The 24,130-nt window shown below is 45.3% G+C and overlaps 1 long non-coding RNA gene across 1 annotated transcript; it reads left to right on the forward strand.

Moving 5' to 3' along the window:
- The first annotated feature begins 5,652 nt into the window (after positions 1-5,652).
- On the forward strand, positions 5,653-23,808 carry LOC148108464 (uncharacterized). Its single transcript, XR_015727804.1, has 3 exons — positions 5,653-5,788; positions 10,783-10,853; positions 23,591-23,808. It is a non-coding gene; the product is annotated as an uncharacterized LOC148108464 (long non-coding RNA).
- The last annotated feature ends 322 nt before the right edge of the window (positions 23,809-24,130 follow it).

The following is a 24,130-nucleotide window of genomic DNA, read 5'->3' on the forward strand; positions in this document are numbered from 1 at the left end:
AAGGCTGTGGGATGCGGGCTGAGTTCAGGCGAGGGGTCACAAACCCAGGTGCATCTGGACGTGCTGTGCGTAAGTGAAGGGTAGGGATTTGGGCCTCTGGAAGCACAAGGAATGGTTGCCTCTCAGTTTTTCCCATGTAGGAATGGGGCCAGAGTGTCCAGAGCCTCAAGAAAATCTCTCAAACTTTATTTTTATCTGAAATCTCCTGATTTGCAAATGTTGACAACAAATGGAGAAACAAAAACACTGTGCAGGCCACCCAAAGTTGTGTCCATCGCGGGGACCCAGCTGGCCACCAGTTTGCAACATGGGGATGACATGACATCGAAAGCCTCTTCTAGCTCTAGAATTCGGCAGTTCAGTGGAGCTTGCGTGTTTCTGCCCTTGTGAAGTGGCCCACACGATAGGAAGAATAAAACCTAGGTGTCTTCTGGCTTTGAGGTGACGCTGGTGAAGGCTGGGCCTTGTCACAGGTGACAGACGTCCTCGAGCTGATGGATTTTTCTCTGTCTTGGCAAAACGCCCATAGCCAAGCTCCTCCATTCATGTTTAACATGGCTACCCCACTTCTTGCTCCTGTCCCTCTGAAAACTACCCCTGTCATCCCCCAGTGCCTTCAGGTGTGTAAATCGGGGACTTTCCCTTCCATCCTGGGCGGAAAAGATACACTGTCACAAAGCAGACACATGCAGTAAAGTCTCGGTTACAGAAGAAGGTGACGTTCTGGAAATATTTTGTAAAAAAAAAAAAAATGTGTAAGTATGAGAAGGGTCATCAGATAATATCAGCTTTTACAGATTGGGGCTGCCCAGAAAGGAGTCTATAAAACACTCTTCACAGAGACTCAAAGGAGTATTGATTTTTTTAGGAGCAGAAGGGGTCAAAATTACATCCCTTGCACAACGGCTGCCTCTGCTCCTCCATCCAGACCTTTTAAACAAAGAACAAAGTCAGGAAAAGGCAGAGAGATGGAGCTGGAAAGAGGGACAAAGAGGAAGGCATTGTCTGGTCCCTAAAAACCTTCCTCCCCCTCCCCCCCCCCCCCCCCCCCAGGCCACAGCACTGAGGCAAGCTGAGTCTCTTCAGGAAAACCAGAGCCTGGTTTCATGTTGTGGCTGCTGCAGCTGACAGCCACCTCTGGGGACACCTGCTTTGTGTCTGTAGAAAGGCAGTGGGAAAGGTCACCGCCGGGAAGGCAGAGGCCCGATGCCACCAGCAGTCGAAGATTTCTCAGGCTGATTCACCCTTTCCTATAAGGACACAAAATACCCAGAAGGCACCGGACATGTTCATACCCTGGAAGCATCACAATGAAATTGGCAGTGTGGGATCCTGATGGCATGGCCTTTATAACTGGACTGTGTATGCTTGCTGGTGCTTTTTGATCCAGAAGGACAGGCACATGGAAGAGAGAAAAGGGTCATTCTACGGTGCTGTCCCAGAAGGTGACCCAGCACCAGTATTCACTATGTGGGCCTGGGAGAGGTCCCTGATCTGAAGGGGCAGGAGGATGCTTCTTTAGGAGGGAAGCAGGATTTGTCAATCAGAAAAAGACCATTGTCCTCCTGGCTGCAGCCAGGAAGATGTGAGAATGAGGAGTTAAAGAAAAGCGGGGGTAGCAACAAGGTAGGAGCGCCATGCCTGGTACCTTAATTCTTACTACTTACTGGAAGTGAGGAGATCCTGTTCTTAGCTCTTCCTCCCGTCCAGGTCTGATCAGTTGATAACTAGACCAAATTTGCCTTTAAAAAAGATTAAAATAAATGAGCCCCTTCACCCAAAGTGGAAGGCTGGTTTGGAGAGCCCTGCTGGGCTTTCTTCCTGCCTCCCAAGTTGGAAGTGACCCTCCCAAGCCTGGGCCAAGATGCTAGGAAGCGGAAGCGGAAGCAAGCTGTAGTCTCAGGTTTAGGGAAGCTGAGAAAACAGGGCCCCTGTTGGCTGCCTTTTACTGGGATGCTCCTGCTCCTGGAAGATGTGGCCTGACAGATGCAGGCTGCAACTGATCCCATCATGCAGTTCGGAGGAGTGGAGAGAAAACCGGAAGAGCTCACTCTAATACTGCTCCATGCCATGCCAACTTGAGGGAGCAGAAGATAAGTGTTCCCCCACCTCTCACATGCATGCTGTGGAGCAGAGCCGGGCCCCTGGACAGGTCAGGGCCAGTGTGAGAGGCACAAAGCTGGGAAGATGGACACCAGCCGAAAACAGGGTGGGTTCCCCAGACCAGTCACCCATGCTGCCAACTTGGTGAAGTCAACCAACATGGTGACCCTGCCAAGCCAGGGGAGCCGTGAGCTAGAAAAGAACCCAGGAGAGCAAAGCTATGAAAGACAAGCGGAAGGGATGGCTGTGGTGGCCAAAAGAATCTTCAGCACAGGCAGGGGCTTTTTTTGAAAGCGCACAGCTTGACCCCGTAAGAGTGTCTTCGTGGTTCTTTTTCCAAAGACTCAGTCTCCAGGTTGGGTATCTGGACATGGGCCAGGGGCAGATATGAGGGAGCCCAGAAGAGGAAGGCCAGCCTGAGGTGGCCAATGGCCAGGGAGGCTGTAAGCATAGAAAGACATAAGCAACAAGGAAGGAGGAGGGAAGATGCATTGGGATCACAGACTGTGTGAAGAATGGGGTGGCATTTAGCTCTAGAACTGAGAATAGTGAGCTCCATGTGGTGATGGCAGGGGAAAAATTCGGACTGCGATACCAACTTTCCACACACTGGGCTTCCAAGAATTTCCAGCTAAGAAATAGACTAGACACCTTGATACAGTCTTCGGGACCTGAAGTGGACAAGACCTGACCAAGATGGCAGCCGTTCTCCCCATAGTCACAAGTGCCGAGTGCCAGGGAAACGCTCTGCCTCAGGTGGCCTGGAGGCAGACGTGACCTCAAATTAAAGAGCCAGCAGACTTCTATTCCTGTTGTTGGATTTTGTGAGTGTGGAGATTCACCTCAGTCTGAACTTTAAGGAGCACCAGGGAATGTCCATGATGACAGACTGCTTCGGGGACGGATAGGATTCAGGCGGAAGGTGGGACTTTTCCTGACTGAGGAAAGAAGCTTCTCTCCAACAGCAAGTTCAGTTCACTCACGTTTCTCAACGTTGTGCAAGCTCAGTCAGTCAGGTCTGCTTGCTAAGACCCTGTCTCTTTCTGTGTGTACAAACCCCCACTCTTCCCCTAGTAATCCCTGAAGGCCCAAGTCTAAACTTGAGCTAAAATATTGATAAAGAAACTACAAGCAAAGTTCGATACTTAAGGTTCCATTTACACTTCCATTACCAACCAACAACAGTCTTTCATTGATCAAGTTCTTGTTTGGCCACTAGTCATAGACGGCGTTCGCTGACAGACCAAGGGCCTCCGGTCCATGGAGTTGCTCCAGGTTACTCATATCTTACCCTGGTGCCCACACTCAGGTCAGTGTTTTCTGAACAACCCTGTCTCAGCACAGCTCCGCGCTTACTTCAGGTAGTAAATGATTACCTGTCACAACAGCACCACAGACAGAACCCTAAGAAAACATTTCACCAACGGCCCTGCTGGCTTATGGGGATTAGTCTAATCTTTCCCACCAGCAATTCTGTCTCCTCTGTCTGGGGCTCCTCAGGCAGCCCATGTTCCTGAGCAAACATTGTCCACAGGAAGGAAGGAAGCTTATAGGGACTCAGTGACATTTGGAAATTGAACATGGTGCAGACATGTTTATCCTGTGAAGATTTATCCCATTCTCTGTTAAAAAAAAAAAAGTGGGAGAAATGGGAAATGGGGCTTTACCCATCTTTGAAATCCAAACCCTCACAATGGGTTCATCCACTCAACAATGGAGTGAGGCCCTACAAGAGAAGAGGAAGTCCCAATATCACGCAGCTGGAACGAGAGTCCAGGTCAGACTCCTCAGCCAGCTCTCCGGGGCTATTTTCATGGCACCACGCGTTCCTGCGAAATGGAAGCTGGCGACAGAGTGCGCCAACCCCTTTGAAAGTAATAGAACCTGAAACCAACAGCTCCCATAGCTCAACAAGGAAAAGCCGAGGAGTCGAGACAAATGTTACACTGAATCTCGGGATAGTAAATGCTTTTAAAGGGGCGCCTGGGTGGCTCAGTCAGTTGGGCGTCTGCCTTAGGCTCAGGTCATGATCCCAGGGTCCTGGGATTGAGCCCCATGTCAGGCTCCCTGCTCAGCGGGGAGTCTGCTTCTCCCTCTCCCTCTGCTCCACCCCCGACTCATGATCTCTTTCTTTCTCTCTCTCTCTCTCAAATAAATAAAATCTTTAAAAAAAAATTTTAAAAATACATAGGTTTGTGGCTTTCTCTCAGCTTTGAATGACCCAGGGATCCATTTTATAAACAAAGTTTCAGAGAAGTTAAACGACTTGCCCAAGGTTAATTGTCTGACTGAAGTTAAGTACCCACAGGCCACTGCTCTCTGCTACGTTGTTTTTCCACATCTATTAATTCATTTAACAATGTGAACTTCTACTTCTTGCCACCTTTGGAACAGATTTATGTACGATGTTTTTTTTTTTTCTTTCTTTTTTAAAACAGTCCCCAGTCATTCCACTTCTAGGTTCTCCTACCAATATATTCTCACATCTGTGAAACAGTGTGTGTAGAGGACTATACACTGAGGCATTTTTTAAAGCTTATTTATTGTTAGTAATGTCTACACCCAACGTGGGGCTCAAACTCACAACCCCGAGACCAAGAGTCATATGTTCTTCTGCCTGAGCCAGCTAGACGCCCCTACAACGGCAGCGTTTTTTAATGATTGGAAACCACCTAACTCTCCATTGATACAGAGTCGTTCATATAAATTATCCAATGGGATACCATGCAGTTATTAAAAAGAATCTTGTGAAAAAGAAAGTATTAAAAACAAAAAGCTGTACCGAAGCTTATGTGCTTATGCACTCTTGCAGAATGACCCATGAGATACAATGTTTAGAGAAAAAGTAAGATACACAACAATGTGTGCGGCATGTTGTCTTTTTGTAAAATGTGTGTGTGTGTGTGTGTGTGTGTGTGTGTGTGTGTGTCTGCCGATATAGAATAATTCGAGAAGAATGTTTAGAAACTTGTAAACAGTGGTTGCCTTCTGGGTGCTGATGTCTAACACACGGCAAATGCTCAGTGAACACCTGTCATTGAAGGCTCCACGCTGGCTTGGGGCTAGTCGCTTAACTACCAAGCCTGAAACACAAGTTTATGTATCCTAATATTCTTATTCCCCCAAGTTGACACCAGGGCCCGCGCCAACCTTCCCTGGCTTTATGGAGTGAATGTCCATCTGTAACAAGCATTTCCGCAGCCTGACACGGCTGGCCGGGTCCCAGCAAGGCACAGCAAGGCACAGCAAGGCGCAGCAAGGCACAGCAGGTCCCGGCTCGGCGGCCGAGCACTCACTTCACTATGTCGGGAGGAGAGACTCACCAGCCACTTAGCGTCCCACAGGAGTACTTTAAAATGTTTCCTAGACACCATCTACTGGGAAGTAATATTCCCCTCAGTAAAAGATAAATGCAAAAGTGGTCCAGACAAAAAACCCAGTAAAAACAGACTCCTTCCTCAAAATCACAGGAGATCTGAGCCAAAATCTAAAATGCCTTCTTTTCTTGGTTAATTTTTAACTTTTTTTTTTTTTTAAGTCAAAGAGATATAGTTCCTCATACTGGCAAGACCACTGCCTCCGGGGGCCGGACCTGGGCAGACCATCCTCCTCCATCAACTGTTCCCACTAAGGCGTACCTGCTGGGACTCCCACTCTGGTGTCTGTTTTCCGAAATGACAACTAGGTAAGAACTGAACGAACTAAATATTCTAGTAATAAACACATGGTAATGACCCAAAGAGATATATTTTCCAAGAATTGAGTCTCTTACTAGAAGCAAACTAACAAGGAAGACTTTAAACCAAAAATCCTAATAACTAGTACCTCTATGGCACCTATGAGGTTCCAGATGCCATTGGAAGCACTTAACCAAAACTAACGTCGTCTTCCTAACAACCCAAGGAGGTCAGGATTAGGACTGTCCTTCCTGCGTGCCGAAGCTGGTTAAGTTTTCCCGGATCCACATTTAATAAGTGATGGTGCCAGAGTTTCAGCCCCGAGTGTGTGGCTCTGGAATCGTGCTCCCACTCACGTGCTGGCGACCAGAGGGAGGTAAGGCACAGAGATGAGCCAACAAGGAGATGGTTAAACTGCCGGCAGCGCAGCCATCAGAGCTCATGTGGACCCCCTCCTGCTCCAAACCCAGAAGTCCTGGATAAAACATAACCAAAATTGTTGTAAATTTTGAGCCAAATTGAAAAGAAAGAAAGAAAACTTCCCAGGAGCCAGAGGCATGGGCTATAAAATGGAGCCAACAAGCCCTGAAGAGCCGGGCGGGGAGGAGGGGGGCGATACAGGTCCTGGACACGGGTGCCAGTGACTGGCACGCACAGCGTGGGGCCCGGGTTTGCAGACAGGAGACCCTGTGTCTAACTGGCCTTTGGATGAGCTGCCCCCTCCACGAGGGAAAGACTGGAAAATCTCTCCCAAAGGTTCAGGGAAATGTCCCAGAGATGTATCATCTGCCGCAGGGCAATAGAGGAACAACGTCTCCATATGAAGTTGAAATCCCAAGGCTGAGTCCCCCACAGAGGTCAAGTCTGAATGTGAGCTCCCCACGGGATGCCAGAGCTCCAAGCTGAGGAATTCTTATGAGACCATTCACAAATCAGGGAGCGCCTGGTGCTCCCAGCAGAAGCAAATGCAGACCCCCGCCCCTACACTTCCATGACTCAGGGCAGTGGGACTCCTACAGAGAAAACAGACCACCATGGACCAGAAGTCAAAGCATAAGGCCATATGAGAGCAGGAGTCAGCCCGCAGCTCCCCAAAGTGCTCCTTCCCTGCTTTACCTTTCTTCGGCACACTCACGTGCTGGGTTTTAATTTCCCCCACCCCCACCCCACACTGGAATTTAAGCTCGAGTGTTGAGATTTTGTTTTTTCGTTGCTCCATCCTCCAAGCCTACAATAGTGGCTACGGCCTCCTAGGCATTCAGTAAGTATCTATTGGACATTGCTAAAAAGAGGAATGCATATTGGGTATGGCTAGGTGCGTAGAGAGCATACGAAAACTGAGTGGCCCAGAATCCAGCAGTGTCAGGAGAGAGGGACCGTTGGGAAAGACAGGAGGCAAAGGGAACAGTTGGTGACGTGTTGTCCAACTCTACCTATAGCAGTTTATTTCTTTAAAAAATGATCTGAAGCCTTATGGCAAAATATTAACATTTGTTACAATCTGGATGGTGGGCACACAAGGGGTCTTACAGTATTCTCTGTGCTTTTCTGTGTGTTTGGAGTATTTCCTAACTTAAAATAAAGATAGGTGAAGGAAGGTAGTTGGGGAATGATGGATGCTTTGGGAACCTCCAAACACCCCATGGGGCCTACAGGCTGCCCTGATCCCACATCTGAATTCAGACCATAGCTCTGACTAAGTCCAAGAGCCCCAGATAGGGGGCCTGGTCTGCATTCACACCTTTTGGTTTCAGAGCTGAGTGGTAGGGGGGGGCCCACCCTTGGAGAAGCAGCTTCCCCAGGAAGCTGCCCCCTGGGATGAAGACTGGCTCAGCATGAGGTGGGACTGGGAAGGAGGTGGTTTCTGCTGCTACTTCTGCATTTATTAAAAACAAAAGACCAAAATAACAACAACAACAAAAAAAGACCACTCACAGGTCTCTCTGCAGAAATGCAGTTATTTGATTTAAGATGCCAGCTACCAAGGTATCTTGTGAGGTTAGGTGTTTCTGTCTGGGTCTGAGACTGAGCTGGCCCCAGGATCCGCTCCACCCAGAGAAGCCCAGGCCCTGGATCCCTCCGCCCTGCAGGGGCCAGCCCCTTGCAAGCCTGGGGAAGTGCACCCCCTACTGGGCGCCTTTCTCTGCCTGGCCACCCCCCGGGGTAAGGGACCATGGCTGGCTTGCCACCTGTCCATCTGTCCGGTGCTCAGGCCCCACAGACTAGCCCACATGCTCTTCCAGAAGCAGCTAGGAGCCAACGCCCTGTGGGGTATGGGTGTGCTCTCCTCCCCAAACCAAGACACAAGAAAAGTGAAAAGTGGAGCCCATCTGCACTCTGGTGATCTTCCTGGGCCTTCAAGATTTCTTTTAATTGTTTTGCAAATTATCACATACCCGCTGGTTGCCTAAGCCAAGGAAACCGTTGCTAAGTGCTTATGTTCCTCAAGCACCTGGCAAGGTGGTACAGAGTCTGAGTAGCCTGTAGAAATACACAAGCAAGCCACAGATGTCAGCTACATATGCAATTTTAATTTTTCCAGCGGCCACATTAATAAAAGCACAAAAAAGAACAAGTGAATGTTTTAATTGGTAGACTTTACTCTTTGGAGCAGTTTCAGATGTAGAAACAGAAAAGTTAAGCAGTGATCTAGGGCTTTCATATGTCTTCACCACCACCATGCTCCCTCCCCCCACAAACACATAGTTCTGCACATACATTTTGCAACACATACATTTTGCAACACTGTGGGACATTGTTATACTAGATGAGCCAATGCTGATGTATTATTATTAACAGAAGCCCAAGGTTTCCATTAAGGCTCATACTTTGTGTTAGACAGAAAACAGAGCACACAGGTTTTGACAAATGTGTAAATGATTGTATCACCTGTGTAATACAGAATAGTTTCACTGTCCTAAAACACTCCTGTGTGCCCCCCATTCATCCCTTCCTCCCTCTCCTCCACTCCAGCTCCACTCATCTTTTCAATGTTCCTATAGATTGGCCTTTTCCAGAATGTTAATTGATATCGTACAGTATGTAGCTTTTTCGAACTGGCTTGTTTCACTTAGTATATGCATTTAAGGTTCCTCTGTGTCTTTTCATGGCTTGGTAGCTTGGTTCTTTTTAGCACTGAATAATACTCCATTGTCTGGATGGGCCACAGCTGTTTCTATCCACTCATCTACTGAAGGACATCTTGGCTGTGAAATTAATTTTAATAATGTAATTTACTTAACTGAATATATCTAACCTACCATTTCAACAGGTAATCAATATTTTGGATATTTTACATTTTTTTTCATACCAAGTCTTCAAAATCCGGCGTGTGTTTTCTATTTACAACGGATCTCAATCTGGTTAGCCACCTTTCAAGTGCTCAGCAGTCATGGGTGTCTAGTGACTGCTGTATTAGACAACACAGAGCTAAAGAAAGAAAAACATAGCCCCAGTCTTGGGAGGTTTATAATTTCATCAGAAGAGACAGAATATCCCTTCTTCTCACCCCGCCAATGACTTGAAAATTGCATGCATCCCTTTCACACGGACACAAATATGTTCAAGAATTTGCTGATTTATTGCTTGGACTTTGACCTTTTTCCATGGAGAAGAATTTTTATGATAGGTTTTTTTTTTTATAATACATCCACCCCATCCCCCCAAATTTGAATCATAATATGACATCATAAGCAGCTGCTTAAGTGATAGAGGACCAACCAAGCAAGTGCAAGTAATCTCTCTCCCCAACCCACTAGAAGTTTCCACATTCCTTTTATAGATTTTCCACGTTAGAACTTGTTTTATTCAACAAGGATTAACTGAATAGCCAGTGTAGTCGTTTTCGAAGTATGGCCCTGGACCCATGGGTCCACAGGGGCACAACTATTTGTATGGTGTTACTACCCCTTTTCTGCCTTTCCCATTCTCTTTCTCCCTTGAGTGCACAGTACAGTTTTTCAGAAACTCCAAGGTGGGGGTTGATGCAAGATCGAATTCAGAAGCGGATATGGCAATCTGGCTCTTCACTGTTATGTGACAGACTAGGGAGATTTGCAAAAATATAAACCAGTGCCAGTCTTCTCACTAAATTTAAACCCAAACACTCTTCTTGCTACACTTCTTTGTATTGGAAAATATAGCTATTTTCATAAAAAGTAGACTTTATGTTAACATTTAATGTGTTTATTATTATTCTAAATAAATACCTAGTTTAAATTTTTCTTGGTTTTAGTCTCTAATGTATTAAATATGTAACACATGATCAACCTAAAAAAAAAAAAAAGCTCTTTGGAGTCCTCTATAACTTTTAAGACTAAAAGTTTTCTGAGACCAAGAAGTTTGAGAAGCACTGTTCTAATGTGTGCTAAGCTCGGAGAAACCAAGATAAATAACCTGTAACTCAGGGAGGCAAGCCATTCAAGAGGCCTGTCTCACAGTGGCTCTTTCTCTCTTTGTGTGGCGTACTATGACGTCATATGGGGGCCATTCACATATGGGTAACATGAATGAAAGGGTCCTGTCTCAAGCGCCTGATGACTGGGACACCGGGTAATTTATCGTCCAAACCAGGATATTTGGAGACAAAAGGAACCTGAAATTCATGATCATGCTGTCATGGTCACACCGTGACAGTCACAATCCCACAGAAAGGTTTATTTGTGAAAATAACTAGAGATAAAGGTTGGGAACATCTTCACGGGTGGGAGTAAGACATTTGTGGGTGAGGATCCTAAGGACCTAGGGGAGGGACGGCTGGGAGGACACCCTTAGAGCAGAGTTCCAGCCTAAGAGCTTGAGTGAAGGTGAGAAAGAAGTAAGACAGCCCCTTAGCTGGGCCTGGCGTCCTTGGGCTCGGGCTCCCCTAAGTCCTGGCATAGCCAGGCTCTTTCCAGCTAATTGTTCTTTACTAAAAATTGCAAAAAGAACAAACAAACAAAAATGCCTGTGGGCTACACAGTAAAGGATAATGGGTAAAGGGACTGCTTTTAACGTTTTGCAGGTACCAGGTGATGAGAAAAGGACCCCGTTCGTGTGGACTCAACTACCTCATCACCCTCAAAGAGGAAGAGGGTAAGTCTACCCCACTGAGTGGCGCTGTCATTTTGTGTCACTTCTTTGCAAGGTTCTAAGTTAACTTCAAAGATTGAGTTCTAGAAATGTCACATATTTTTAGTGTCCTGCAAGGAGCAGGAGCAAGTGGTTGTCAAAAGGAGAAACGAGAGTCACCATTTCCAGGTTTGTCCTAGGGAGTCGACAGCTTTTGACGAAGTATCTAGACGACACTATATCCCATCAGCCGGGTATCCTGTGCCTCAGCATCGTCTGAGCCGGGCGTGGAAGTGAGCTCAAAGCCCTCCTGCGTGCAGCTGACCGACTGCGTTTACTCTGTGCCCAGAGCTGCAATGCCTCGGGGTGGGGCCGGCGGGAGGCGGGGGAAGCCACGGTGGCAGTTAGACAAGCCATCCGAAGTCCTGGCCGTCTCCGAACAGCTGCTCAGGGGACCCGGGATCCAGACCCGGCTCCATCACTGGTTAGCCGTGGGTCTTTCCTTTCCATGTCTATTTTTCGAGTCAGGTAGCAGTCTTCCTAGGGTGTGGGGATGATTATAGGTGAGTTTGTGCAAGTGCTGGGAAGCTCTCGATAATGGAAGGCCGCACCGTGTGCGTTGCATGCAGAATAAACCCGGCAGCGGAGATCTCCTCAAAGCTGGCAAAATGTAAAATAATGATTTGGTCACTGTTTAGGAAATGATTACCATTCTTTTAATGGCCACAGGAGATTAAGAAGGAGGAGGAGAGGGAGGAAGGGAAGGCGGAGGAAGAGTGTGAAGATAAAAATAGGCAGACAAGATTGGTTCCCTCAACTCTGAATTCAATCCTGTCATCTCCTTGACAACTGGCCCTGCCGAGGGACAGGGGGCAGAGGTCAAGTCCCAGGGGTCCACCTGCCTCAGCAGAAATCCAGGCCTGGGGCCTGCCTCATCGGGCAAACTGGAAAACCTGAAGTGGGAAGCTCCTGGCCAGCCTGCATGCAACCTGCTGTCCCCCCTTCGTCTGACTGTGGGAGGAGGAGAAAAATGCACCGAGGGGCTTCCTGGCGGGGGGCAGCTGGCTGTGAGGGAGCATGCCCACGAGAGCTGGCACGGGCCCTGGCTAAGATTATCCGGAAGTTCTGTATCCTGGACTCAGAGTCTAGAGAACCTTCCAGAGCCTTGTCTTTAAAGAGACAATGGCATCTGTGCCCCCTCCCCTTCCCCAGCAGTCAGAGAAACAATGCCACACAGCCTCTGCAGTGCAATGACCAGTGGCAGCTTTTGGGAACCCCCCCCCACGCTGGGCCTGGTCTCAGGTGGGCAGGGCTGGGTCTCACCGTCACCGTCCAGCCCCAGTCCGGGCAGCTGTAGATAAGGTCCCTTAGTCTGGGGAGCAGTGTTCGAAACCACAGTGAGCCCAGAGGGGAATCGCTGCTCCCCTCCCTGCAGCACCTAAGTTTTCTTTTTTCTGATCAAATCATCTGGAGGATGCTTATGTTAGCGAGTAGATGTCAAAGCTTGCGTGAACTTTTAAGGAGAATGCTCAAAGAAATTTCACACTTGCTGTGCTGTCTGGCTTGATCCCCACACCCACCCAGCATATACATGCTTGCTCCCTGCTGCCGTGAGCCTGCTTTGCGGGAAAATCTGAAAATGGCAGGTCTGATGCAGTACCTTTCCAGAAATACTCGCCTTTTAAGAGCACGCCAAGGAGGAGAGCACATAAACCCCTCTGGAATGAAATTAGACATAAATAAATGAAATGATCGTCGAACTGGAGATCTTGTAGATCAGGCAATGCTGGGGGATAGCAGGAGTTTGGGGCCGTTCTACTCATGCCAGATAGACAATAATGGGAAAGCAGCCATCCCTTCCTGGGCACCTGCCAGGTAGGACCTGCGTCTGCAGGACAGACATTGCCATCCCACCTAGAGCCATGAAGCACTAACCACCCACCTGACAGGGAGATTCAGATTCAGGAAGCCAGGGCCTGTTCTTCTTCTACCACCCAGAGGCTCTTCTAGCGAGCAAGAACTGGCTGTAGGCAGAAGAGTCATCCAGAAAAGGCAGTGACAAGATGAAGTAGCCTCTGTCCCCAAGAACCCCCAGGTGAGAAATGGCCCATGAGCCAGGAACTCCAGGGCAAATCAGGAAGATCAGGCATCCGGAGCCCACAGGAAGCTACTCCCCAGCGAGGGCGGGGTCTGGACTGGCATCCTTAAGTGAATTCTCCTGCTTTTGTGGCTTCCCACTAACCTGCTTACTGTCATCAGAGTGGCTGCTCCTATTTGGTAAGGTCCAGAAATGGGCCATGATTAGGTTTCCGGCCAATCATCACATTATACCTGGATCATTTTTGGGTCAGTCGCCTAAAGCTGGGTGAACGTGCTTCCTCTGTGACAGGTGCACCTTCCAAAGGCCAGAGCCCTCTTTCTGGCGCGCTCGGCCTGTGTGAGTTGTGAGGGGCAGCCTGGTTCATGGCACCGGAGGGAACAAGGTGGTAATTGGAAGAGCAGTCAGCAATCGCCCCTTTCTAAGACACCTGCCTGGACAACTAGCCTTTTGGAAAAATAAATGGCCGGGAAAATAAAGAGGGCGATGTCATGGCACCTGGCTCCCCTGAATGGAAGCCCCCAGAGCCCCACTGGCCTGACTCTACCAGGCTTCATGTACTGTCCCACCCTGTGTCTCCGCCAGGAGCCAGTGACCAACCTCCCAAATCTCTCTTGAGTCTCATTACTATGCAGACCAATTTTTCATTCATCTGGAATCCACTGTAGCATTTTAATGTGGAAAGCCTGTTACTCCATCTCTCTCCCCTGAAGAAAAATGGCTTAATTTCTCCAGCTGATAGATTTTTTTTTTCTGATCACTCAGACAGTAGAAAAAGACCCTGGAAAATCAGCTGTTGGGCTATCCACAGACATTTTATGATGGCCATAAACAGGGCTGTGGCGGGGTGACACACCAGGCAGCATCCTGATTGGTGGCCTCAATACTGCTATTATCAACCTCCTGCAAAAATGATGGGTAGATAGATAAATAGGTGGATAGATGATAGATAGAGAAATAGACGATAGGTAGGTAGAAGATAGATGAGAGAGAGAGAGATGATAGATGGTCAAATGGATGGATGGATGGATGGATGGATGGATGGATGGATGGATGGATAAACCATAATAGAAGCTGTGGCTTCTCCACCATATTTGAAAAGTATAATCCCTCCCTATATTTTTCCCTGCAGACATGTGAGACCTTCTGATACAAAATCAGTCCAGACTCCCCTACCTACCCACCCACCCCCAAATTGAGACAGATTTCATCAGCAGGGGAAAAATCCATTTAGGAAGGAAATTAGAGGCAAAATTGGGGTTAATCATTTTAGCTGTTTTCTACTGTTCAGCCCACGAGGCTCAGATGAATGAAATCAGCCCATCCTGTCTAGGGTTCTTCCTTTGAGGCTGAAGATGGCCTGGTCTGGCCTGGGGCAGAAAGGGGCCAAAGGGAGAGGAAGGCCAGGCCCACTTTTGGATGAAAAGACTGGAATTTCATTAGAAGAATGTGACAGTTCAAGGCATAGATCCTGACGCCTAACCTCTTGGGTTCAAAACTCAGATCTGCCACACACTAACTTTGTAACTTGAGCAAGTGACTTAACCTCTCTGTGCCTCAGTTTCCCCATTGATAAAATGGGGGATAATAATAGTACATACCTCATACAGTTGTGAGGATTTAGTGAGTTAATATGCATAAAATGCTTAAAGCAGAGGCCAGCACATGGCTGGGGGGCGCGGGGGATAAGTCAAACCTCCTGCCTAGACATGCTTGATAAAAAGCAAGCTCACTACACAAAAGATGAGAATTTAACCCCAAAGAAGATAATCAAATTTAATTAACTCAGCCTTAGGTTCAAGGCTGAAGGTTGTACTTAAGTATTACCCTCTTCCCTTATACTATTTATTGATCTTCCCTAAGATCCAAAGCAACACTCATTCAGAGCAATAGCCCAATCTGGGCCTGGATTCTGAATACAGAGGAGGGGAATCCTATGACTCAGGACCCTAGGCCAAGACCTCACTCCAAGGGCTTGCACCTCCAGGGCTGAATTCTCTACTGTCAGCTGCTGTGGCCTTGGAGTTGCCGCTGGGCAGCTCCATGACCCTCAGAAACCCCAGAGGAGTTGAACAGACTTTATCCAACTATTGCATAATTAAAATGCCTGTATTCTTAGGCATGACTTAGAAGTCACCCAATGCCTATTTACGTTAGCTGCCTCTTTGTTAAATGTGCTTACTGACGTGTGGCCTCTTTTGGTGTCTGGGCCTTAGAGGAGCTGAGGCTACAAGAGCAGAAGGCAGACAAGGGTTAACATTGAACTTACCATACAAAACTTTGTGTCATTGTCTCAGTGTCTCCGCCCCACCCCCCAACTCTGCACACATCACAGTGACCAGCTAGAGATTCAGTTCTAAAACTGAAAGCACCAGGGATGCCTGGGTGGCTCAATCAGTTGGGCATCTGACTCTTGATTTCGGCTCAGGTCACGATCTCAGGATCGTTAGACTGAGCCCCATGTCAGGCTCTGTGCTTAGAAGGGAGTCTACTTGGGATTCTCTCTCTCCCTCTGCCCCTCCCCCACATCAGCTAAGTAAATAAATTTTTTAAAAAACCTATTACTGATAAACTTTGATTCCCTGCCCAAAGCTCCCTGCTCGCCCCGAAGTGGGAGCCCACCAGAGCTCTCCCTACCGGTGGGCCGTCACAACCACCAGTTTGAGTGAAGCTGGGACATTTTGCCTTTGGATAACAGGATATAAAACTAGCATTTGTCAACATGATGGAGTATTACGTTGCCATAAAAAATGATAAGTGTGTGGATTGTGTCAATATATGGAAATGAGTATGTGAAATAATGTTAAATAGAAACAAGAAGAACACCCAGTAGTTGGCCTATGCTGATTACAATTCCATCAGTAATTACATCCTCACACTCAGAAGCAAGGACTAAAAGCCAATTTAGAGTTGTATAAATTGAGGATTACTTACTGGATTTTCTTTTTCTGCCATAGAATCTTGTATATTTTTTACCTTTTTAATGAGAAGAACAGAAAGTTTGGACTCAGACCAACAAGAGAAGCATTTAGCCAATGACACAGTTGCTTGGATGGGAAGGGACATTTGCAATGGTTGAAAAATATGCATCAAAGGAAGATATAAGCCTGAAAATAGAGTATTATGAGCTATGCAGACCCTGCCTCTGCCGAACTGGCTGCAGCCCCAGGCTGAGTGGAGACTCCGGCACCGTTCTCCTAGGTGGACAGAGAACCAAGCCAGGGATGGAGACTCCAGAGGCAGCTTCAGATAGACACGGGACTTACTCTTTACTAAGTTCACATTTCACTTAAAAAAAAGGAAATATCTCAGGCACCTGGGTGGCTCAGTCGGTTTAGTGTTTACCTTCGGCTCAGGTCATGATCCCAGAGTCCTGGGATCGAGTCCTGCATCGGGCTCCCTGCTCAGTAGGGAGTCTGCTTCTCCCTCTTCCTCTGCCCCTCTCCACTGCTAGTGCTCTCTCAATCTCTCAAATAAATAAATAAAATCTTAAAAAAAAAAAGAATGAATACATTGTCCTCATTTGTCCAGGCACAATCTTAGTAATGACACCATTGTCCTAGTATAATTTTTTTAAAGATTTTTTTTTTTTGAGAGAGAAAGAGAGAGTTTGGGGAGGGGAAGAGGGAAAGAATCTCAAGCAGACTCCCCTCTGAGCGCAGAGCCCCATGCAGGGCTCCAACCCATGACCCTGAGATCACAACCTGAGCCGAAATCAAGAGTTGGTTGCTTTACCCACTGAACAACCCACTCCCCCCCGTCCTAGTATAATTATTAATGACATCCCCTTTTATATCAAAAGTGTCCCTGTTAAGATAATAAAGTATAAGGTCATCCTACTTAGAGAGACCATGCAGGCCTCCGCTTGCTGCCATGTGAGTGAGGAATGTCTGTCTCTATAGGTGCCTGAAGTACTTGTATACAGTGGCTCTCCTCACCTTGCATTGACCAGGGAATCAGGACGGTGCTTCTGTCCCCTTTTCACAAGGACATCTAGCTGTGGGTACGTGTTTGGATTGATGGTGGGGCTCAGCTGGAGCTGGTTGGTAGCAGCCCATGAGAGCCGACTGTGCACGTTTTCCCAACATCACATTCAACGACGTCACGTTAGTAGCTTGAGATCAGCACCATGGCAATCAGGAAATGCTGCAAACCTGGGCTTTTCTTCCTCTCTACCTACCCTCCACCCCACAGGGAGCTGATTGTAAAATATTTAGTAGCACACCATGGATTGGTGGAGTCAATAAAGCCAGAATGTAAACCATCTTATGGGGCTCTCTGATCAGACAGGTCCACATTTAGCCCCCCGCCAAAGCTCACAGCCACGTTTCACACCAAACGCCACAAAGTAACCAGAATATTGTGGAATATGGTGGCTCCTTGCAGAAGGGAGAAATGGAAAAGCATCTCTTTTTATTTTCCACACACATTAGAAACAGAACAAGAATGCAAACATAAATCAATCCACTTGTCTTGGAATATGACAACTTGACTCACAGCCAGCTCATCCACTACCTGGCAAGGTTGTTTGCATACTATTAAAGCAGATGACTAGTGTGCTATTGATACAGTATCAAGTTTTCTCATGATGACAGCTTTTGAATCATGACTCTTTCTTCACCATACAAGTCACTGAAAACCCCTGCCCCAATGGGCACCGTCAGATGGGTGTCACTACACAAAATGGCTTATTCTTTGGCACCAACAATGTCCAGTACATTTTCCCCTCCTACACTCCCTCCTCCAGTGGCACATCATGAGTCCTTTATGCAAGTCACATTTCATGATCGCAGATAATTCATTACTTCCTGTCACATGCTATTTATTATCAGAGCCCTTTGGTAACCATAGCAAACACTTGATGAGCTCCTACAACATTTTAAGAGGTTTTTTTCAAGTAACTTATTGACACCTGCACTTCAGCACTTGGTTAGAGAGTTAGCTAAATCCAAAAGGGCCAGTGGAAGAATTGAAGGTGAAGAAAATTCAGGTCTTATCATGGAACCCAAGGTACTAAAAAAAAAAGAGTGCTTTGGGGGGGACGATCCCCAGCATCAATGCCACAGTAACCATACCTGTTCAGCTTTGTGAGCTTTGGGGATGAAAGAGGCACTATGCTTGCATTGATCAAGCATCTCCTGGGTGCAAAGTACTCTGCTAAGTGGCACAGGATAATTAGAAAAATTAGGATATGTGTTCTTTGCTTTTATAAATAAGTGGAAGAGATAGGATGGAGACAGAGGAAATAAAGAGGTGCTAGAGGGTGGGAGAGAGAAGACAAAAATGACATTTGATTTACCATAGTGATGGTGGGAAGCTAAATTAACTCAGTGCTTATGGCTGGACTGGATTCATCAGGCTATCTTCTGGAAGAGGGCTTTTTATTTTTTTAAGATTTTATTTATTTGACAGAGAGACAGCCAGTGAGAGAAGGAACACAAGCAGGGGGAGTAGGAGAGGAAGAAGCAGGCTCCCAGCAGAGGAGCCCAATGTGGGGGCTCAATCCCAGAACTCTGGGATCATGCCCTGAGCCGAAGGCAGACGCTTAACGACTGAGCCACCCAGGCGCCCTGGGAAGAGGGCTTTTGAACAGGGTCCTTGAACATATTCCACTAGCAGTCATGGGGGTTTGTACCTTCATGAGCTGAAAGCAAACCAGAAATTATGAAATCCTAGAAAGGAGAAAAGACTATAGCAAATTTTTCTTCAACTCTTTGGTCATTCCAGAATGTTCTCTGACAAGCTTGATTTTTTTTTCTGATTTTACCACCCCAAAGTTTCCTTAAAGTTTAGGTGTGTCTAGGGTCCATGAGAAAGAATTAGAATAGGTGGTGGTATAACCTCTGAAGCAACAGCTAGGCTCCCATTGTTCTTCAGTTAATTGTTTACTTGCCAGTCCCTCCTACCACCCTGGGAGCCATCTAAGAGCGGGCACCATGCCAGGCTCTGTGACCACTGCATGCACAGTGCCTATTATAGTGATGGCAAAGAGCAGCCTCAGCCTTTGTTGAAAGACTTTGATGATGGTCATTCTTAGCACTATGATCACTGGGATTGGCAATTTGTTCGTTATGTTTATCATGTGCAAATCCTTGCACCTACCTCAGGTAAACTCAGTTCTCCCAAGAGACATTTATCTTATAATGTCACCACCCACAGCACATGCTTTTTCTAGGTTCATTTAAGTTCTAAGAATTTCAAGTTTTACGGTGATTTAAAGCTCATATTATTAGGGCAAAAAAAAAGTCTTGAAACAGGAACATTTCTTACTTGTGGTTATATAGTAAGAGTTGGATCCAATATAATCTCATGATGCTGAGCTGATACAACCTTAAAAGAGGGAAGAGGAGAATAGAGAATAAAGTTTCCAGTTATGAGTAAAGACATGGATTTCCGTGTCATCCCTAGACTTCTGCATGCCCATGGCAGTCAACTTTGAATTAGAGGATTGTGCACTTTGAATAAGGTTGTGTTTCTATAAGCCTGTAGTCCACAACAAAAGACCTGGGGTTATATTCTCCAGACACATGTCCCTCTCCTTGGGCACAGTCAGAATCTTATTTATCAGGGACTGAAATAATTCTTTCTTTGGATCTCTGTACTATAAATGGTGTCCTCAGTGCCTCCACAGAAGCTTCTTAAATATCTGCTTGTGTTTCAGAACAGCAGTTAGATCATATATCAATGCATGATCTTCTCATAACAGATCACCTGCCCTTGTATTCCAAACTTGACAAAATGTAGTATTTGATTCTAACACATCACTCATAGGTAGTGTGACAACTCTTCAAAGAAAGAATTGAACGCTATATAGTTCCTTTCTTACCTAAATGTTTTCTTATGGACATCAATAATATAAACCCAGGTGAAGTTTTCTGAAATTCAGCTTCATTTTTTCATTAATTCTGATAAATAATAGACCAATTTTCTTGACTTGTGGTTCATTCATCTCTTTAGTCAGCTTTGAGGATATTTCTCCTTACACTTATGTTCTGAACTTCTCACTAGGGTGTGTGTTGTAGGGCAGGTTGTATTTAAGAATTCTCTTTTTCCCTCTGTATCTGGATTAACCTTAGACTTTAAAATTGGCACCTAACTGATGCTCAATTCCAAATAATTGTAATGTAGAGCTGATTTCTGGATTATAACAATGCATCAAGGAGAAGACCGTGAAATCACAGTGTGTCTCAGCTTTAATTCATTTGATAAATAGTCATTTGGGGACAGCCATGGGTTAGGAGGCTGAGTTTCCTTGGGATGCTAGTGGGTTTTTTTTTTCTTTTTCTTTCCAAAAACCTATCCCAATTTATTATCTCAATGAAACGTGAAAGCCAGTATCTCAGTGGACTTCATTTTAATTTCTACTCCAGTCAAAGGATTCCACTTATTGGATTCCACTCCAATTCCTAAGAGGGCATAGAAGACATTTCCTGGTTTGGGCAAAATTCTCCACGAAGTCATAGAGCTGGTAGGAACCTCAGAGATCATATAGTTCAATATCCTCATTTCACAGATGAGAAAGCCAGAGTTTAGAAAGGTCAAGTGATCTGACCAAGGTCACTCAGCACATTAGCAGCAAAGCTAAGGCAAATATCATCCTGTGTTCTGTTCATCACACCACACTCTCTGTCTAGTATATAGACCACCTTGCTGCTACCATCTCCTCTATATTATACTCTCTTGTACTTACCCTCATCCCACTGCCGATGATTTGACTATTTCCTGACCAACTATTTTATATTTGGGCAATCCATTTTACCATGAAACTTAAATTTTCACCTATTTCTTACTAATTGCCTTCATCAATTGCTTTATAAGGCTGATGCTATCATTTTTGCTTACATTTATGGTTTCTGGTTTCTGCTTTTACCCTGATGCTTGAATCCAGGGTATGTTACCTAGCAAATGTCCTGGATATTAGTAGATACTCATTTCTTCCTTCATCCTAGATTCCTCACTGTCTTCTCATTTTCAACCCACTGACAATTCCATACCCTTAACTTTGAGATATTTTTGGTTCTTCTAATCGTGGCCACGTTATGGATTTACTGTCGCTGTCCGTGGTGCTGATATTAGCAACAGAGTGACGGTACAGCCTGAGTAGGAAATGCAGTTAAGTGTTCTCTATAACACATCTGATTATTTTGGTGGACTATTTAGCCAAACAAAATTAAGTAAGATAATAATTAAAATTATAAATCTTCATAAATACTTAACCAGACATATCAAAATTGGTTCCCCTTTTTAATGAATTCAAGTCAAGTGGTTGGCAGCTAGTGGTATGTTGGTATGTACTTAAAAATTTGAAGCATTGTTCAGGGAAAACAAACATGACTCGTTGTGTTTTCTAATTTCCATTATGTAAATAGTTCTCCCACAATGGATGACTTCAAGCTACTCATGAGGTGGCACTGAATACAAAGGTGGGAGGACATATACACAATCAGATGTCCTGAGCTAATGCAAGCTGGCTCTATCACACCATTGGCCATACCCAAGTTACCCAAACTTGGTCTTACCCAAGTTGTGGCATACCTAAGGTGGTTTAGGGCAAAACTATCTAGAAGGAAATTTTCCTAAAGTAAAGCCCTTTAGTGAGATCTGAGTGTAAAGCCAAGGGAACAATATACATCTAGAGCACAAGGCAGACACAGTTCCTCAAAAAAAGGACAAATATAGATGTTATGAGAAGTATTTTAAGAAGCAGGGATGAATTAGAATAAACATGAGCTTGGTTCTGTAAAAAAAAAAAGTTGGAGATCTGTCCTCATGGTCTGTGGATGGGTGGGGTTTGGGCACATCATATTGACTTAAAGGTACATGGACAAAGAAATCACCCAGAGTGTGTCCAGTGGCAAGATTTTCTCAGCTCTGGATCTGAAGAGTGATATGCAAGTTTGAGGAGGTCTGTTGAAGTTCATTTTGCAATCACAGATAAAATTCCATTTTTGTAAATTCTATTTTTATTTCCAGTTCATTTTTATTTTATTTTTTAAAGATTTTATTCATTTATTTTAGCAAGAGAGAAGGAGAGAGGGAGAGAGAGAACAAGCAAGAGCCAGGGGACAGGTAGAGGGGTAGGGAGAGAATCTCAAGCAGACTCCTCGCTGAGTGAGGAACCAGTCACGGGGCTCGATCTCACCAACCTGAGATCATGACCTGAGCCGAAATCAAGAGTCAGTTGCTTAACTGACTGAACCACAGGTGCCCCTTTGGAATTATTTTAAATTTTTTTAAAAAAGGAGAGAGAACATGTACATGAACAGCAGGGGGAGGGGCAGAGGGAGAGGGAGAGAGAGAATTTCAAGCAGACCCTGCGCTGAGCAGGGTGTCTGACTTGGGGCTCAATCTCACGAGCCTGACACCATGATCTGAGCCAAAATCAAGAGTCTGACACTTATCCAACTGAGCCACTCAGGCACCCCCAGTTCATTTTTAAATTAAAAAAATAGTTGGGACTATATTTTGGTTATAAATGATGGAGGCCAACTTCACCTAGAAAAATGAGACATTGATTGGGAGGGAATTTGGAATACTTCACAGAATCACTAAAAGGACAAGAATTCACTTGAGATTCAAGAACAGTTTGTACTAGGAATATGACAATATCAAGACTGCTATTTGTCTCTTATCTCTTCTTCACTTGGGTATCAGCTACATTCTTCTATCTCTCAGACTCCATTTCTCCACATAGCAGAGAACAAAGTACCTTTCAAACTTTGGACCTTATAACCACAGGGGGAAGAAAATGATTGAACCCTTTTAGTTCCAAATTCAAGAATCTCAAAGAAGAGATTCATTGTCTTAGATAAAGTAACATCTTTCTCCTGGGACTAATCAACTGCTGTCAAGATGTTAGTATAACATGAGAACCATGTAAGGTGAGGGGAAGTTCCCAGGCAAGGGATATTGTTGGGCTGGAAATCCAATAGGTATCTACCCCACTATCTATTTCTACATGTCAGATGACTGGACCATAGTAATAGAGCTCTCCTGATGTGACTCTTAACAAATTATACTCAATAATGAGTAAAGGCTCTCATAAGACCAAATACTTGTAGCAATCCAGTGATTTTTTTTTAAAGTATTGCTACTGAGTACTGGACCATTTTTTCCAAAACTGTTTGGACATCAGATTCATATGAGGGTCTTTAAAGATGTTCAAATTCTCAAGCCCATACCATTCATATTTAATTAAAATCTCTGAATATGGGCCTAGAAATGTGTTTTTTAACCCCCCCCCCCCCAGATGGTTCCATTGCATCCAGATAATGGATACTTGTCCACTGACTGAGATTTGGAAATGCACAGTCTGGGGTCTAAATGTATTTATGCATCAGGATCTCAGAAGAAATGGAAGTTTAAAAAAACAGATATAGGAGGAGGATGTGACGAAGTTTAGATCAGGGAAAGCAATTACTCCTTCTCATGACAGATAGAACTCAATATAGGCATTCCTTTCCTTAGTCAAAACGCTCAGGGCCAAATGTGTTTGAGAATTCAAAATTTTTTGATTTCCAAATGTCATTTTCCATGTACATCTACCTCAAATTTTCAAAAGCATGATGGAAAATATTTATTGAGCACTAGCTTTGTGCCTCTCATTATCTCATCCCCACAATAACTGCACAAAGTGAGTACTATTCTTATGACTATTTTCCAGATGAAGAACCCAACACATGAAGAGATTAAGAAATGTTGTGCATCATGTCGCACCTCGAGGACGTGGCCAAGCTGGAAAGTAAAGCCCTGGACCATGCCAACTCCAGTCATGAGCCACCAAACAACTTCTCCCCTGACTTTGTACTCAGTGGATCTGGGCTGGGGTGGAGGAAAGATATGTTCTATGTTGTCAAGGTTTGGGGCTTTGGAGAAGGTCCACTAGCCAGATATTTTCCAACTGGTATCAAAAATGTTGCTCACAGTGATTTAATTGCTTGGAGGACCAACATAGTAAGTTCCTAAGACTTCACAGTATGAATGGCTTTTTACCAGATGTATTCCCATTATAAAAGGAATGCGGTCACAAGAGCTTTGGGGAGAGAGAGAGGGTAATGAAAGTAAAGATAGGAGAGGTATCACGAAAACATGGAAAGTAGGGGAGACGGTCTTAAAAAAGAGAGCTGGAAAGCAAAGACCAACTTAGCTGGTTTCACGGTTTGGCTTCCAGAACACACAGATGTCGTCAGTTCCTGCAGGGAAT

Source organism: Ursus americanus, chromosome 19, assembly GCF_024610735.1.
Source record: "Ursus americanus isolate L20-20 chromosome 19, mUrsAme1.1.p, whole genome shotgun sequence".
In the NCBI taxonomy this organism is placed as follows: domain Eukaryota; kingdom Metazoa; phylum Chordata; class Mammalia; order Carnivora; family Ursidae; genus Ursus; species Ursus americanus.